At 47.6% G+C, this 17,529-nt stretch overlaps 1 protein-coding gene across 1 annotated transcript in view; it reads left to right on the top strand.

The window, feature by feature from the left end:
• Positions 1-236: 236 nt before the first annotated feature.
• The window catches only part of LOC115205035 (X-linked interleukin-1 receptor accessory protein-like 2), a 237,290-nt gene continuing 219,997 nt past the window's right edge, over positions 237-17,529 (top strand). Inside the window, exon 1 of the mRNA XM_029770595.1 lies at positions 237-906. The gene's annotated coding sequence lies outside the window, so the exon portion shown is untranslated. The remainder of the gene's footprint in view (positions 907-17,529) is intronic.

The raw sequence follows: 17,529 nt of genomic DNA, 5'->3' as shown, positions 1-17,529 counted from the left end.
TATGTCTTCCTTGTCTCTCTCTCTGGTGTTTTAGGCTTGCCCTCACACGACATCCCTCACCGCCACATGGAGGCGATAGGGGTTATATTTTCCAAAACCAACTCTCCTAAAAATATATTTTGGTATATACTATTGCTGTAGCCTACTGTTTCAGTTGTCAGTGTAATTTTAGATACTGTCTTAAAAGAGTGTTCGTAATATCATCCCTTGAGTTAACGGCACTTTTGGCGCTATCTGTTTCCCCGCAGGCGCTTGGTGCTGAAGAACAGCGTCCTCGCGGAGTTAACGTCTCTGGATGCATGTTCAATGAGGGAGCGCGCGCGGGCTCTGGAACCGAGCTGCGAGAGCTCCTCGTCGATTGCTGTAGTCTTCAAAGCCACTCCAGCACAACGCACATCATATGTGGAGCTTTTCCAATGCAATATGAGTGATTTATCTCATGAGGGGTGAGACAGCGCTGTGGAAGGTGTACAACAGGGGAGGACAGAGAGCCGTTTTGCAACCCTTTGGTTGTGATGAGTCCAGGATTCCCGGAAAATTGAAGTATTTTTGGCCATCTAAAGTAGAGCGAATCTTCAGAATTTCGTCGGACTAGGGGAAGAACACCCGAAGTAACTCAAACGAGTTCATTTTCTGTCGACTAATGTTGGCTGTCGAATATCCTTGAAATTATATAGTGTGTGGTATCCGTCCTCACAGTTTTTTTATTTGACTGAAGTAAAAAATAATAATGGTTCCGCAGTTTTTCCGGCTTTGTCTTGTGCTCTGACAATTTCATTTCAAACGTTGTGAGCTGACTTGAACCGGAGAGACCGTGCTTTATGCTGTAACACATTTAGAAAACAAACTCAAACATACTCAAACGAGTGGATATACTTTATTGAAACCAGGGATTATCAAAATCAGGTGAGTGGCAACCTGAACCTGGCAACCTAATAATAAAAAAAATTCAACTGTGTGTGTGCGCGCCTGTGCGCACGTAATGCTTTATAAGTTATGAGAATCAGAAAACAGACCATGGAAGTAAAGTGATGGTTTATGCACGTCCTGTTAGATTCCTTATTTGAAAACCTTGTATTGCATTGCGCTGTTAATTTGTTACAGGGGTCCCAACACAGAGATGTTGATTGTTTCATTTAAGCACCAGCGCATCCTGGTTTGTGTGACCGTGGCGATGTGATGCAGGCGGAGGCTGAATGAGGCAGTGGGTTTAATTATTGTGGTCGTTTAATGGTAGAGCGCACATCACTGGTGTCACCCAGAGATACAGGCTACCGGTAAAGCAGGCTGTCTGGCCACATTGAATTATACAATAAAGTAACTCCATAGATCAGGTTCCGGACTGAAGATCGACTGCAGCCAGACTTTAACTGTCACTTTCAGCGCCACTGCCCATCCATTTACCTCTGCTGGAAAGTGGGGAGAGAGAACATAAGAAACGGATCAACCGCAAAAAGATGACCAATAGATGCGGGAATGTTCACCTTGTAAGGAAATATGTATGTACACCTGAAGGTGTGTTGGACAACTTTATCTGCCAACAATGTAGAGAACCGACTGCATTCCTGTCATCTGGTGACATGATTATCACATCTGTCATATGGTATTGCTGCTAGATTGAAGAGGCACTCAGAGTGGGGCTGTATTCAGTGGATATTGTAGGCTAATGAAGGGATTTGCCTGACCAGAAATGACCAAACACTACAATCATGACATGAGAAAAGTGTAGGGAGGTAGATGTTTAATTTCCCCCTACACAAAACTTGCAATGTTTAAATCTTTAAGTTAGAAAAAAAAAGTTGATGTAAATTGGCCCCTATACACACAGTCTACAACATTGCACCTTATTGCACCTTAAGAAAGAGCTACTCTAACAAAGGCTGAAGGACTCACCTGCACTATTGCTTCTACAGGAACATATGGTAGGTAATAAGGTGCAATGTTAGGGTGTTATTACCTACCATATGCAGAAGCAATAGTGCAGGTGAGTCCTTCAGCCTCTGTTAGAGTAGCTCTTTCTTCACAATGCATTCCTTTGGAAGGACAATTTGCTCCATAACTGACCCAGTACTAGACCTGCTGCCTGAATTCTTCCACCTCTTTTACATTGCTACAGTGATTGCCTTGGAGAAGAGCTTTTCCAAGCAATTCTAATATCTCCCCAGTCCTTCTAGTTATTCATGTAGGTGTCAGGTCACATGACCTGTAAGGAGGGCCCGACAAGGGCCTGGCGAATGCAGACCAATAGTAAATAAACCAATAGTTATCTGTTGTCATTTGATGAGTATGTCTAATACAATGAAAAAACTGATATTCATTCCTGAATTTCTATTTGCCTTGTATGCATAAGCGAGGTCATGCAAGGTTTAGCATATGTTCTGCCTCTATGTGGTAATTACAGCGTTACTGCCACGTTATTCTTTGAACTGAGGGTATGTATCATGGAAGATAAACACACATTGGTGCTCATGGAGCGAGGCCAACTTTTATACTTCCACAGGGCACGATGAGCAACTTCCATTCTGCATTTCAGAAAGGTTATCTGAAGAAGACCATTTTTAACAGTTGATTTTTTTCTGCTCTGGGGGTGTTAGGTCATTTTACTTCCGTTTAAGTACAAGCGGTTATTTTGAAGGCCAAAGACAATAAGCAGAGTTGACATAAGCCGGGCAATGATGTTCGCATCTTTGTTGAACTTCTCACCCTTTTAGCTTTTAGCTTTTAGCTGTCCATGTGATATAGTTCAAGTAAAACTGGATCTATCAAGAATTTTAGCTCATCTCATCCAATTACCATGGCATGACATGGACCTACTAGCCATCCCTATAGATTCAACAGAAAGATTCAACAGACAGGAGAAGAATAAGTAATGCATAGAGGAGTAATGCACACAGCATACAGTAGTAATACATACAGGAGTAATGCATACAGCATACAGGAGTAATGCATACTTCATACAGGAGTAACGCATACAGGAGTAATGCATACAGGAGTAATGCATACAGCGAACAGGAGTAATGCATACTTCATACAGGAGTAACGCATACAGGAGTAATGCATACAGGAGTAATGCATACAGCGAACAGGAGTAATGCATACTTCATACAGGAGTAACGCATACAGGAGTAATGCATACAGCGAACAGGAGTAATGCATACTTCATACAGGAGTAACGCATACAGGAGTAATGCATACAGGAGTAATGCATACAGCGAACAGGAGTAATGCATACTTCATACAGGAGTAATGCATATAGGAGTAATGCATACAGGAGTAATGCATACAGCGAACAGGAGTAATGCACAGTTCATACAGGAGTAATGCATACAGGAGTAATGCATACTTCATACAGGAGTAATGCATACAGGAGTAATGCATACTTAATACAGGAGTAATGCATACAGGAGTAATACATACAGGACTAATGCATGCAGGAGTAATGCATAGAGCATACATGAGTAATGCATACAGGAGTAATGCATACAGAATACATGAGTAATGCATACAGGAGTGTAGCTCAGTTGGTAGAGCATGGCATTTGCAAATGCCAGGGTTGTGGGTTCGATTCCCGCGGGGGACCGGTACAAAAAAAGTATGAAAATGTATGCACTCGAAAATGTAAGTCGCTCTGGATAAGAGTGTCTGCTAAATGACTAAAACAAAACAAAACAGGAATAATGCATACTGCATACAGGAGTAATGCATACAGGAGTAATGCATACTTCATACAGGAGTAATGCATAGAGCATACATGAGTAATGCATACAGGAGTAATGCATAATCCATACAGAAGTAATGCATACTTTATACAGGAGAAATGTATACAGGAGTAATACATAATTCATACAGGAGTAATGCATACATCATACATGGGTAATGCATACAGCATACATGAGTAATGCATACAGGAGTAATGCATACAGAATACATGAGTAATGCATACAGGAGTAATGCATACATCATACAGGAGTAATGTATAATTCATACAGGAGTAATGCATACAGGAGTAATGCATACATCATACATGGGTAATGAATACAGGAGTAATGCATACATCATACAGGAGTGATGCATACTTTATACAGGAGTAATGTATACATGAGTAATGCATACAGGAGTAATGCATTGAGGAGTAAGGCATTGAGGAGTAATGCATTCAGGAGTAATGCATTCAGGAGTAATGCATATAGAAGCCTATAATGCCAAGGTACTGTATATGAAGACATAGCCATTGAGTTCGTGTTGAACCAAACTGTAGAAGTTAACCTCTGTGTCCTCAGGAGAGCAGTCCAGCACCCTGTACTGTTATGGTGGCTCCTAGTCCCTCCAACAATATCAAGCAAAACTGTGTCTAAATGAAAACAGATGGAGGCACAAATCCCCAAGTGGTAGCAGGCTCACCTTAGCTGTGACCATTTATCACCGTCAACCTGTTCATCATAAAGACTTTACTTTTAAAGGGAGGGGAGCGCCCAGGCCCGGGCAAGATCACGGCTGAAATTCTAATTTATGATGTTCAATGGAGCTCTTTGGGTTTTATTGTTGACATCTATAACGACAAGGTTGAAATTAGTTTCCGCCAGATGCTTTTTATGGGGTGTCAATGGGCAGCCGGCCCCTGTAGCGTGCCGGCACAGAGCAGCAGCCCACTACCACTTCTACCACCTCCACCACCTATACCACTTCTACCACCTCTACCACCTAACCACACCTCTACCAACTCTACCACCTAACCCCACTTCTACCACTTCTACCACCTCTACCACCTAACCCCACCTCTACCACCTATACCACCTCTACCACCTATACCACTTCTACCACCTCTACCACCTAACCCCACTTCTACCACCAAACCCCACCTCTACCGCCTAACCCCACCTCTACCACCTATACCACCTCTACCACTTCTACCACCTCTACCACCTAACCCCACCTCTACCACCTAACCCCACCTCTACCACCTATACCACCTCTACCACCTATACCACTTCTACCACCTATACCACTTCTACCACCTAACCCCACTTCTACCACCAAACCCCACCTCTACCGCCTAATCCCACCTCTACCGCCTAACCCCACCTCTACCACCTAACCCCACCTCTACCACCTAACCCCACCTCTACCACCTCTACCACCTAATCCCACTTCTACCACTTCTACCACCTCTACCACCTAACCCCACCTCTGCCACCTCTACCACCTAACCCCACTTCTACCAACTCTACCACCTCTACCACCTAACCCCACCTCTACCATCTCTACAACCTCTACCACCTCTACCACCTAACCCCACCTCTACCATCTCTACAACCTCTACCACCTCTACCGCCTAACCCCACCTCTACCACCTAACCCCATCTCTACCACCTCTACCACCTAACCCCACCTATACCGCCTCTACCACCTAACCCCACCTCTACCACCTCTACCACTTCTACCACCTAACCCCACCTTTACCACCTCTACCACCTCTGCCACCTAACACCACTTCTACCACCTAACACCACCTCTGCCACCTAACACCACTTCTACCACCTCTACCACCTAACCCCACCTCTACCACCTAACACCACCTCTGCCACCTAACCCCACCTCTACCACCTCTACCACCTAACCCCACCTCTACCACCTAACCCCACCTCTATCACCTCTACCAACTCTACCACCTAACCCCACCTCGACCACGTAACCCCACCCCAACCACCTCTTCCACCTCTACCACCTAACGCCACCTCTACCATCTCTACCACCTAACTCCAACTCTACCAACTCTACCACCTAACCTCACCTCTACCATCTCTACAACCTCTACCACCTAACCCCACCTCTACCACCTCTACCAACTGTACCACCTAACCTCACCTCTACCAACTCTACAACCTCTACCACCTAACCCCTCCTCTACCACCTGTACCACCTCTACCACCTAACCCCACCTCTACCATCTCTACCACCGAACCCCACCGCTACCACCTCTACCACCTAACCCCACCGCTACCACCTCTACAACCTAACCCCACCGCTACCACCTCTACCATCTCTACCACCTAACCCCACCTCTACCATCTCTACAACTTCTACCACCTAACCCCACCGCTACCACCTCTACCATCTCTACCACCTCTACCACCTCTATCACCTCTACAAACTATACCAACTCTACCACCTAACCCCACCTCTACCACCTCTACCAATTAACCCCACCTCTACCACCTCTACCACCTAACCCCACCTCTACCACCTAACCCCACCTCTACCATCTCTACAACCTCTACCACCTCTACCACCTCTACCACCTCTACCACCTAACTCCACCTCTACCACCTAACTCCACATCTATCGCCTAACCCCACCTCTACCACCTAACCCCACCTTTACCACCTCTACCACCTAACCCCACCTCTACCCGCCTCTACCACCTAACCCCACCTCTACCACCTCTACCACTTCTACCACCTCTACCACCTAACCCCACCTCTGCCACCTAACACCATCTCTACCACCTCTGCCACTTAACCCCACCTCTACCACCTAACCCCTACTTTACCAACTCTACCACCTCTACCACCTAACCCCACATTTACCACCTCTACCACTTCTACCACCTCTACCACCTAACCCCACCTCTACCATCTCTACAACCTCTACCACCTAATCCCACCTCTACCACCTAACCCCACCTATATCACCTAACCCCACATTTACCACCTAACCGCACCTCTACCACCTAACCCCACCTCTACCACCTAACCCCACCTCTACCATCTCTACAACCTCTACCACCTCTACCACCTCTACCACCTCTACCACCTAACTCCACCTCTACCACCTAACTCCACGTCTATCGCCTAACCCCACCTCTACCACCTAACCCCACCTTTACCACCTCTACCACCTTACCCCACCTCTACCGCCTCTACCACCTAACCCCACCTCTACCACCTCTACCACCTCTACCACTTCTACCACCTCTACCACCTAACCCCACCTCTGCCACCTAACACCATCTCTACCACCTCTGCCACTTAACCCCACCTCTACCACCTAACCCCACCTTTACCAACTCTACCACCTCTACCACCTAACCCCACATTTACCACCTCTACCACTTCTACCACCTCTACCACCTAACCCCACCTCTACCATCTCTACAACCTCTACCACCTAATCCCACCTCTACCACCTAACCCCACCTCTACCACCTAACCCCACATTTACCACCTAACCGCACCTCTACCACCTAACCTCACCTCTACCACCTAACCCCACCTTTACCACCTTTACCACCTCTACTACTTCTACCACCTAACCCCACCTCTACCTCCTCTACCACCTAACAACACCTCTACCATCTCTACCACCTCTACCACCTAACCCCACCTAACCCCACCTCGACCACTTAACCCCACCTCTACCACCTCTACCACCTCTACCACCTAACACCACCTCTACCACCTCTACCACCTAACCCCACCTCTACCACCTCTACCACCTCTACCACCTAACACCACTTCTACCACCTCTACCACCTCTACCACCTCTACCACCTAACCCCACCTCTACCACCTAACTCCAACTCTACCACCTCTACCAACTCTACCACCTAACCCCACCTGTACCACCTGTACCACCTAAACCCACCTCTACCACCTCTACCACCTAACCCCACCTCTACCACCTCTACCAACTCTACAACCTCTACCACCTAATCCCACCTCTACAATCTCTACCACCTAACCCCACCTCTACCACCTAACCCCACCGCTACCACCTCTACCACCACTACCACCTAACCCCACCTCTACCATCTCTACAACCTCTACCACCTCTACCAACTAACCCCACCGCTACCACCTCTACCATCTCTACCAGCTCTACCAACTCTACCACCTAACCCCACCTCTACCACCTCTACCACCTCTACCACCTAACTCCACCTCTACCACCTAACTCCACCTCTACCACCTCTACCACCTAAATCCACCTCTACCATCTCTACCATCTCTACCACCTAACCCCACCTCTACCACCTCTACCACCTCTACCACCTAACCCCACCTCTACCACCTAAGCCCACCTCTACCACCTCTACCACCTAACCCCACCTCTACCACCTAACCCCACCTCTACCACCTAACCCCACCTCTACCACCTAACCCCACCTCTACCACCTCTACCACCTCTACCACCTAACCCCACCTCTACCACCTAAGCCCACCTCTACCACCTCTACCACCTAACCCCACCTCTACCACCTAACACCACCTCTGCCACCTAACCCCACCTCTACCACCTCTACCACCTAACCCCACCTCTACCACCTAACCCCACCTCTATCACCTCTACCAACTCTACCACCTAACCCCACCTCGACCACGTAACCCCACCCCAACCACCTCTTCCACCTCTACCACCTAACGCCACCTCTACCATCTCTACCACCTAACTCCAACTCTACCAACTCTACCACCTAACCTCACCTCTACCATCTCTACAACCTCTACCACCTAACCCCACCTCTACCACCTCTACCAACTGTACCACCTAACCTCACCTCTACCAACTCTACAACCTCTACCACCTAACCCCTCCTCTACCACCTGTACCACCTCTACCACCTAACCCCACCTCTACCATCTCTACCACCGAACCCCACCGCTACCACCTCTACCACCTAACCCCACCGCTACCACCTCTACAACCTAACCCCACCGCTACCACCTCTACCATCTCTACCACCTAACCCCACCTCTACCATCTCTACAACTTCTACCACCTAACCCCACCGCTACCACCTCTACCATCTCTACCACCTCTACCACCTCTATCACCTCTACAAACTATACCAACTCTACCACCTAACCCCACCTCTACCACCTCTACCAATTAACCCCACCTCTACCACCTCTACCACCTAACCCCACCTCTACCACCTAACCCCACCTCTACCATCTCTACAACCTCTACCACCTCTACCACCTCTACCACCTCTACCACCTAACTCCACCTCTACCACCTAACTCCACGTCTATCGCCTAACCCCACCTCTACCACCTAACCCCACCTTTACCACCTCTACCACCTAACCCCACCTCTACCGCCTCTACCACCTAACCCCACCTCTACCACCTCTACCACTTCTACCACCTCTACCACCTAACCCCACCTCTGCCACCTAACACTATCTCTACCACCTCTGCCACTTAACCCCACCTCTACCACCTAACCCCTACTTTACCAACTCTACCACCTCTACCACCTAACCCCACATTTACCACCTCTACCACTTCTACCACCTCTACCACCTAACCCCACCTCTACCATCTCTACAACCTCTACCACCTAATCCCACCTCTACCACCTAACCCCACCTATATCACCTAACCCCACATTTACCACCTAACCGCACCTCTACCACCTAACCCCACCTCTACCACCTAACCCCACCTCTACCATCTCTACAACCTCTACCACCTCTACCACCTCTACCACCTCTACCACCTAACTCCACCTCTACCACCTAACTCCACGTCTATCGCCTAACCCCACCTCTACCACCTAACCCCACCTTTACCACCTCTACCACCTTACCCCACCTCTACCGCCTCTACCACCTAACCCCACCTCTACCACCTCTACCACCTCTACCACTTCTACCACCTCTACCACCTAACCCCACCTCTGCCACCTAACACCATCTCTACCACCTCTGCCACTTAACCCCACCTCTACCACCTAACCCCACCTTTACCAACTCTACCACCTCTACCACCTAACCCCACATTTACCACCTCTACCACTTCTACCACCTCTACCACCTAACCCCACCTCTACCACCTAACCCCACATTTTCCACCTAACCGCACCTCTACCACCTAACCTCACCTCTACCACCTAACCCCACCTTTACCACCTTTACCACCTCTACTACCTCTACCACCTAACCCCACCTCTACCTCCTCTACCACCTAACAACACCTCTACCATCTCTACCACCTCTACCACCTAACCCCACCTAACCCCACCTCGACCACTTAACCCCACCTCTACCACCTCTACCACCTCTACCACCTAACACCACCTCTACCACCTCTACCACCTAACCCCACCTCTACCACCTCTACCACCTCTACCACCTAACACCACTTCTACCACCTCTACCACCTCTACCACCTCTACCACCTAACCCCACCTCTACCACCTAACTCCAACTCTACCACCTCTACCAACTCTACCACCTAACCCCACCTGTACCACCTGTACCACCTAAACCCACCTCTACCACCTCTACCACCTAACCCCACCTCTACCACCTCTACCAACTCTACAACCTCTACCACCTAATCCCACCTCTACAATCTCTACCACCTAACCCCACCTCTACCACCTCTACCACCTAACCCCACCGCTACCACCTCTACCACCACTACCACCTAACCCCACCTCTACCATCTCTACAACCTCTACCACCTCTACCAACTAACCCCACCGCTACCACCTCTACCATCTCTACCAGCTCTACCAACTCTACCACCTAACCCCACCTCTACCACCTCTACCACCTCTACCACCTAACTCCACCTCTACCACCTAACTCCACCTCTACCACCTCTACCACCTAAATCCACCTCTACCATCTCTACCATCTCTACCACCTAACCCCACCTCTACCACCTCTACCACCTAACCCCACCTCTACCACCTAAGCCCACCTCTACCACCTCTACCACCTAACCCCACCTCTACCACCTAACCCCACCTCTACCACCTCTACCACCTCTACCACCTAACCCCACCTCTACCACCTCTACCACCTCTACCACCTAACCCCACCTCTACCACCTAAGCCCACCTCTACCACCTCTACCACCTAACCCCACCTCTACCACCTAACCCCAACTCTACCACCTAACCCCACCTCTACCACCTCTACCACCTCTACCACCTAACCCCACCTCTACCACCTCTACCACCTCTACCACCTAACCCCACCTCTACCACCTAAGCCCACCTCTACCACCTCTACCACCTAACCCCACCTCTACAACCTAACCCCACCTTTACCACCTAACTCCACCTCTACCACCTAACTCCACCTCTACCACCTAACTCCACCTCTACCACCTCTACCACCTAACTCCACCTCTACCATCTCTACCACCTAACCCCACCTCTACCAACTCTACCATCTCTACCACCTCTACCATCTCTACCACCTCTACCACCTAACCCCATCTCTACCACCTAACCCCACCTCTACCACCTAACCCCACCTTTACCACCTCTACCACCTCTTCTACCGAACCCCACCTCTACCACCTAACCCCACCTTTACCACCATTACCACCACTACCACTTCTACCACCTGACCACTTAACCCGTCCTCTGCCACCTCTACCACCTAACCCCACCTCAACCACCTAATCCCGTCTCTACCACCTCTACCACCTCTACCACCTAACCCCACCTCTACCACCTAACCCCACCTCTACCAGCTAACCCCAACTCTACCACCTCTACCACCACTACCACCCAACCCCACCTCTACCACCTAACCCCACCTCTACCACCTCTACCACCACTACCACCTAACCCCACCTCTACCACCTAACCCCACCTCTACTACCACTACCACCTAACCCCACCTCTACCAACTCTACCACCTCTTCCACCTAACCCCACCTCTACCACGTCTACCACCACTTCCACCTAACCCCACCTCTACCACCGCTACCACCTCTACCACCTAACCCCACCTCTACCACCTCTACCACCGCTACCACCTCTACCACCTAACCCCACCTTTACCACCATTACCACCGCTACCACTTCTACCACCTGACCCCACCTCTACCACCTAACCCCACCTCTACCACCTCTAACACCTCTACCACCTAACCCCACCTCTACCACCTCTACCACCTAACCACATCTCTACCATCTCTACCACCTCTACCACCTAACCCCAGCTCTACCACCTAACCCCACCTCTACCACCTCTACCACCTAACCCCACCTCTACCACCTATCCCCACTTCTACCACATCTACCACCTCTACTACCTCTACCACCTCTACCACATAACCCCACCTCTACCACCTATCCCCACTTCTACCACATCTACAACCTCTACTACCTCTACCACCTCTACCACCTAACCCCACCTCTACCACCTCTACCACTTCTACCACATCTACAACCTCTACTACCTCTACCACCTCTACCACCTAACCCCACCTCTACCACCTCTACCACTTCTACCACCTAACCCCATATCTACCACCTCTATCACTTCTACCACCTAACCCCACCTCTATCATCTCTACCACCTCTTCCACCACTACAACCTGAACAACCTCTACCACCTCTTCTTCCTCTACCACCTCTACTACCACTACTGCCTCTCCTACCACTACTACCTCTACCACCGCTACCTGCTGCTGTTCTGACATGGTTATATACATAAAAATTAAATGTGGTTGCCATTTGGAATTAGTCTTTGAGCAGGACGAGACTTCAACCCAGGACAAGTTGTAGGGGAAGTTGTTGATGTAAACATAAATCACCCACCAAAGTGCTGAGAAATGACTCCTCTTTGAGCTGCCACTGCCTGGAACACAGTAATACTTTTAACCAGCCGCTCAATAGATTTATTCACATGAATATTTTATGCAGGCATTTATAATTAAGTTTTACATGTGCAAATCCAGTTTTGAAGCATGCTTTATAAGATCGCAGTACATAATAATCAAACCCCCAAAACGGAGAGGTTACTTAGCATTTAATTGGCCTGTCTTGTGGCGGTGACTGGGCGGTTACAGGCCATTGTGTGGAAGATAAACATTTGGAGGGCAACGTATTGTTTCATGTGCACAACTTGCATTATGCTCACGGGACTATGTGTCAATTGAATGAGCTGAATCTGGACCTCAGAGAATTTGCTGAGGCAAAATGTTTCAGTGGAATTCTTAATTAGATTAGGGATCATCAGTTCAAAATTATTTTATCAAGTGAGTATTGTGATATTACAATGAGCTTGATCATTTGTGAAATAAACTCAGCAAAAAAAAAAGTCCCTTTTTCAGGACCCTGTCTTTCAAAGATAATTTGTAAAAATCCAAGTAACTTCACAGATTTTCATTGTAAAGGGTTTAAAAACTGTTTCCCATGCTTGTTCAATAAACCATAAACAATTAATGAACATGCACCTGTGGAATGGTCATTAAGACACTAACCGCTTTCAGACGGTAGGCAATTAAGGTCACAGTTATGAAAACTTAGGACACTAAAGAGGCCTTTCTACTGACTCTGAAAAACACCAAAAGAAAGATGCCCAGGGTCCCTGCTCATCTGCGTGAACGTGCCTTAGGCATGCTGCAAGGAGGCATGAGGACTGCAGATGTGGCCAGGGCAATAAATTGCAATGTCTGTACTGTGAGACGCCTAAGACAGAGCTACAGGGAGACAGGACGGACAGCTGATCGTCCTCGCAGTGGCAGACCACGTGTAACAACACCTGCACAGGATCGGTACATCCGAACATCACACCTGCGGGACACGTATAGGACGGCAACAACTGCCCGAGTTACACCAGGAACACACAATCCCTCTATCAGTGCTCAGACTGTCCCCAATAGGCTGAGAGAGGCTGGACTGAGAGCTTGTAGGCCTGTTGTAAGGCAGATCCTCACCAGACATCACTGGCAACAACGTCGCCTATGGGCACGAACCCACTGTCGCAGGACCAGACAGGAATGGCAAAAAGTGCTCTTCACTGACGAGTCGCGGTTTTGTCTCACCAGGGGTGATGGTCGAATTCGCGTTTATTGTCCAAGGAATGAGCATTACACCGAGGCCTGTACTCTGTAGCGGGATCGATTTGGAGGTGGAGGGTCTGTCATGGTCTGGGGCGGTGTGTCACAGCATCATCGGACTGAGCTTGCAGGCAATCTCAATGCTGTGCGTTGCAGGGAAGACATCCTCCTCCCTCATGTGGTACCCTTCTTGCAGGCTCATCCTGACATGACCCTCCAGCATGACAATGCCACCAGTCAAACTGCTCGTTCTGTGCGTGATTTCCTGCAAAACAGGTATGCCAGTCTTCTGCCATGGCCAGTGAGGAGCCCAGATCTCAATCCCATTGAGCACGTCTGGGACCTGTTGGATTGGAGGGTGAGGGCTAGGGCCATTCCCCCCAGAAATGTACGGGAACTTGCAGGTGCCTTGGTGGAAGAGTGGGGTAACATCTCACAGCAAGAACAGGCAAATCTGGTGCAGTCCATGAGGAGGATATGCACTGCAGTACTTAATGCAGTTGGTGGCCACACCAGATATTGACTGTTACTTTTGATTTTGACCCCCCCCCCTTTTTTCAGGGACACATTTTTAAATTTCTGTTAGTCACATGTCTGTGGAACTTGTTCAGTTTATGTCTCAGTTGTTGAGTCTTGTTATGTTCATACAAATATTTACACAGTTTGCTGAAAATAAACGCAGTTGACGTTTCTTTTTTGCTGAGTTTATATTAATAATCGTATTATTAAAATCCATGAGGTATTTATTCTATGTCTATGTTATGTAAGCTATTCCCTCTTTATGTCAGTTTTAATTATGTTGACATTTGAAATAAAGGGGAATATTGAATCTTGAATCTTGTATTCGTTCTTGAATTAAAAGATGCATTATATCATGACACTATCGTTACATCAATAATAACGCCACAAGTCATCAAAAACTCAGTGTGATGATGATCTGACACCAAGATGGAGGAGGCTGGGTTCTTTTAAATCTGACACCAAGATGGAGGAGGCTGGGTTCTTTTAAATCTGACACCAAGATGGAGGAGGCTGGGTTCTTTTAAATCTGACACCAAGATGGAGGAGGCTGGGTTCTTTTAAATCTGACACCAAGATGGAGGAGGCTGGGTTCTTTTAAATCTGGCACCAAGATGGAGGAGGCTGGGTTCTTTTAAATCTGACACCAAGATGGAGGAGGCTGGGCTCTGTGTTGACTGGCTGTCAGTCAGACGCAGCATAGCCACGGCAGCAGCCTGGCCGGCTCCCCTTCATCTGACGCTGGAGATATGGCACAGTATGACACCTAAAATTGCAGGCCACAAAGTTAGCATCTCCAGCTCTGCAACAATGATTCCTGGCAAATGGAAGTCTGTCATTACAGCCTATAAATAGGGTGGCTAGAGGTGCCACAGGAGGTCTACAGAAAGGCTGTCAATTAAAGGTGTTCCGTCTCAGGGAAAATCTTTCACCAGGCATTCCTCTCTGAACCTGCGATAGGGCATTGTTGGACACCCACGCAGCCTCGATTCTGACCCCACCGTTTCACACCATCGTCTACAGCAGGCTCCTACAGTGTATTTGTGTGGAGTTTTATAGAATGCATTTTGACTCCTTTGTACAGCCTTTCTTTGGAGTAGTCCACCTGTTGTTAGGAAATACTGTTCTAAACAGATGCTGCACAATGCCAAATGGCTAATTAACATGTACAATAATCATCAATAGCATGTGGCAGCAGGTTTCATTGTAGTTGATCTGAATGAGCATGCTTATTATAGATAAGTATGGTATTGTCATGAGACATATGCCTCTTCCATATGGGAAAGTCATAACTAAAAAGATTCCTGGATCAAGGGTAATAAATGTCTGTTGCCTGTGTTTGTCTTCCTCCAGTAGAGAAAACAAACAGGGTCACTTAGCTACACACGCAGGAACATGCAGAGCTGTACACTAGGTCATTTAGAAAAGGAACCAAATTGGGTTATCACCCATTGCATTTGCATTCAGAGCTTTATCCGTCGATTGGATGAAGCGTAATCCTAGAGGCAGTATAGCTGTCATGGCTGTCGTAGGAAGGAGCGGACCAAAGTGCAGCGTGTGTGTCGTTCCACATTTTATTTTCACTGTGAAACTATGTAATACATACACAATAAACTAAACGAACAAAAACAACAAACCGTGAAGCAGAGTAGAAACATACACTAACTCAAAACCAATCTCCCACAAACCCAGGTGGGAAAAACACCTACTTAAGTATGATCTCCAATTAGAGACAACGATGACCAGCTGCCTCTAATTGGAGATCATCCCAAACAAAACCCAACATAGAAATACAAAACTAGAACATGACAACATAGAAAAACTAAACTAGAAAACCCCCCTGTCACGCCCTGACCTACTCTACCATAGAAAATAACAGCTTTCTATGGTCAGGACGTGACAATAGCAGTGATAGTGTGCTTGACTCTTCTCTATTTCAGACACAACATCCTAGAGGCAGTATAGTGATGATAGTGTGCTTGAATCTTCTCTGTCAGACACAAGATAAGTATTTCTTTATCAACTTTTACGTATCCATTGTAAGCCTCTCCATCTGTTGTGTCTTTGGCTGTTTCTTCTCCTTCTTGGCTGACTCTAGGGTCGCTGAGGAATGGGGGAACAATCTGTTCAGCTCCACTCCAGTTCTCCAGCCCCAACAGGGAGACGGCTTACAGTAGGAACGTTCACAATGAATAATTCTCAAACACCTTCTCTCTCCTCCTCTTCTCTTCTCTCTCTCTCTCTCTCTCTCTCTCTCTCTCTCTCTCTCTCTCTCACTCTGTCTGTCCATCCATTACCATTTGATATTCAAAGCTTCCTGATGAGCTAATGAACACAGTGTCTCAATGGTTACAGTAAACCCCACTAACTTTTGGAAAGCCTCATAGAGAAAGGCAGTGATCGGTAGATGGGTAACAATAACAAATCAGATATTGAATAGCTCTTTAAGCATGGCCTGGTTTATAATTATGCAGTGCATTATGTATTAAACCACCCAGACACACCAAAGATACAGCCGTCCTGAACTGAGCTGCAGGACAGGAAGGAAACTGTTCAGGGTATGTTACCATGAGGCCATTGGTGATTTTAAAACAGCTACAGAGCTAAATGGCTGTGATGGGAGAGAACTGAGGATGGATCAACAACATTGTAGTGACTCCACAATAGAGTGAAAAGAAGAATACAATTATACAGAATACACATTTTCCAAAACATGAATCCTGTTTGCAACAAGGCACTAAAGTAACTGCAGAAAAAAACAGCAAAGGAGTACACTTTTTGCCCTAAATGCAAAGTCTTATGTTTGGGGCAAATCCATTGGCTCTGTGGCAGTGCACTATGTATGTGGCCTCGCTATTGTTATTTTGCTGCTGCTGTTTAATTATTTGTTACTCCTATTTTCTCTATTTTTTTTTACTTATCTATTTTTTACTTAACATGTTTTTCTTCTTAACTTCTTAAAGCATTGTTGGTTAAGGGCTTGGTAAGTAAGCATTTCACTGTGCTTGTGTTGTATTCGGTGCATGTGATGTATACAATTTGATTTGATTTGATTTGAAATCCAACACAACACATCTGTCAGTAACTGCCTCCTTGTTTCCGAGCATAGTGGTGGCTGCGTCAGGGTATTGACATCGGCAAAGACTGGAGTTTTGTGGGGGGATAACATTAAACGGGATGGAGCTATGCATAG

The sequence above is a fragment of the Salmo trutta genome, chromosome 13 (genome assembly GCF_901001165.1).
Source record: "Salmo trutta chromosome 13, fSalTru1.1, whole genome shotgun sequence".
NCBI classification, from domain to species: domain Eukaryota; kingdom Metazoa; phylum Chordata; class Actinopteri; order Salmoniformes; family Salmonidae; genus Salmo; species Salmo trutta.
This window is presented reverse-complemented; position numbering and strand designations above follow the sequence as displayed.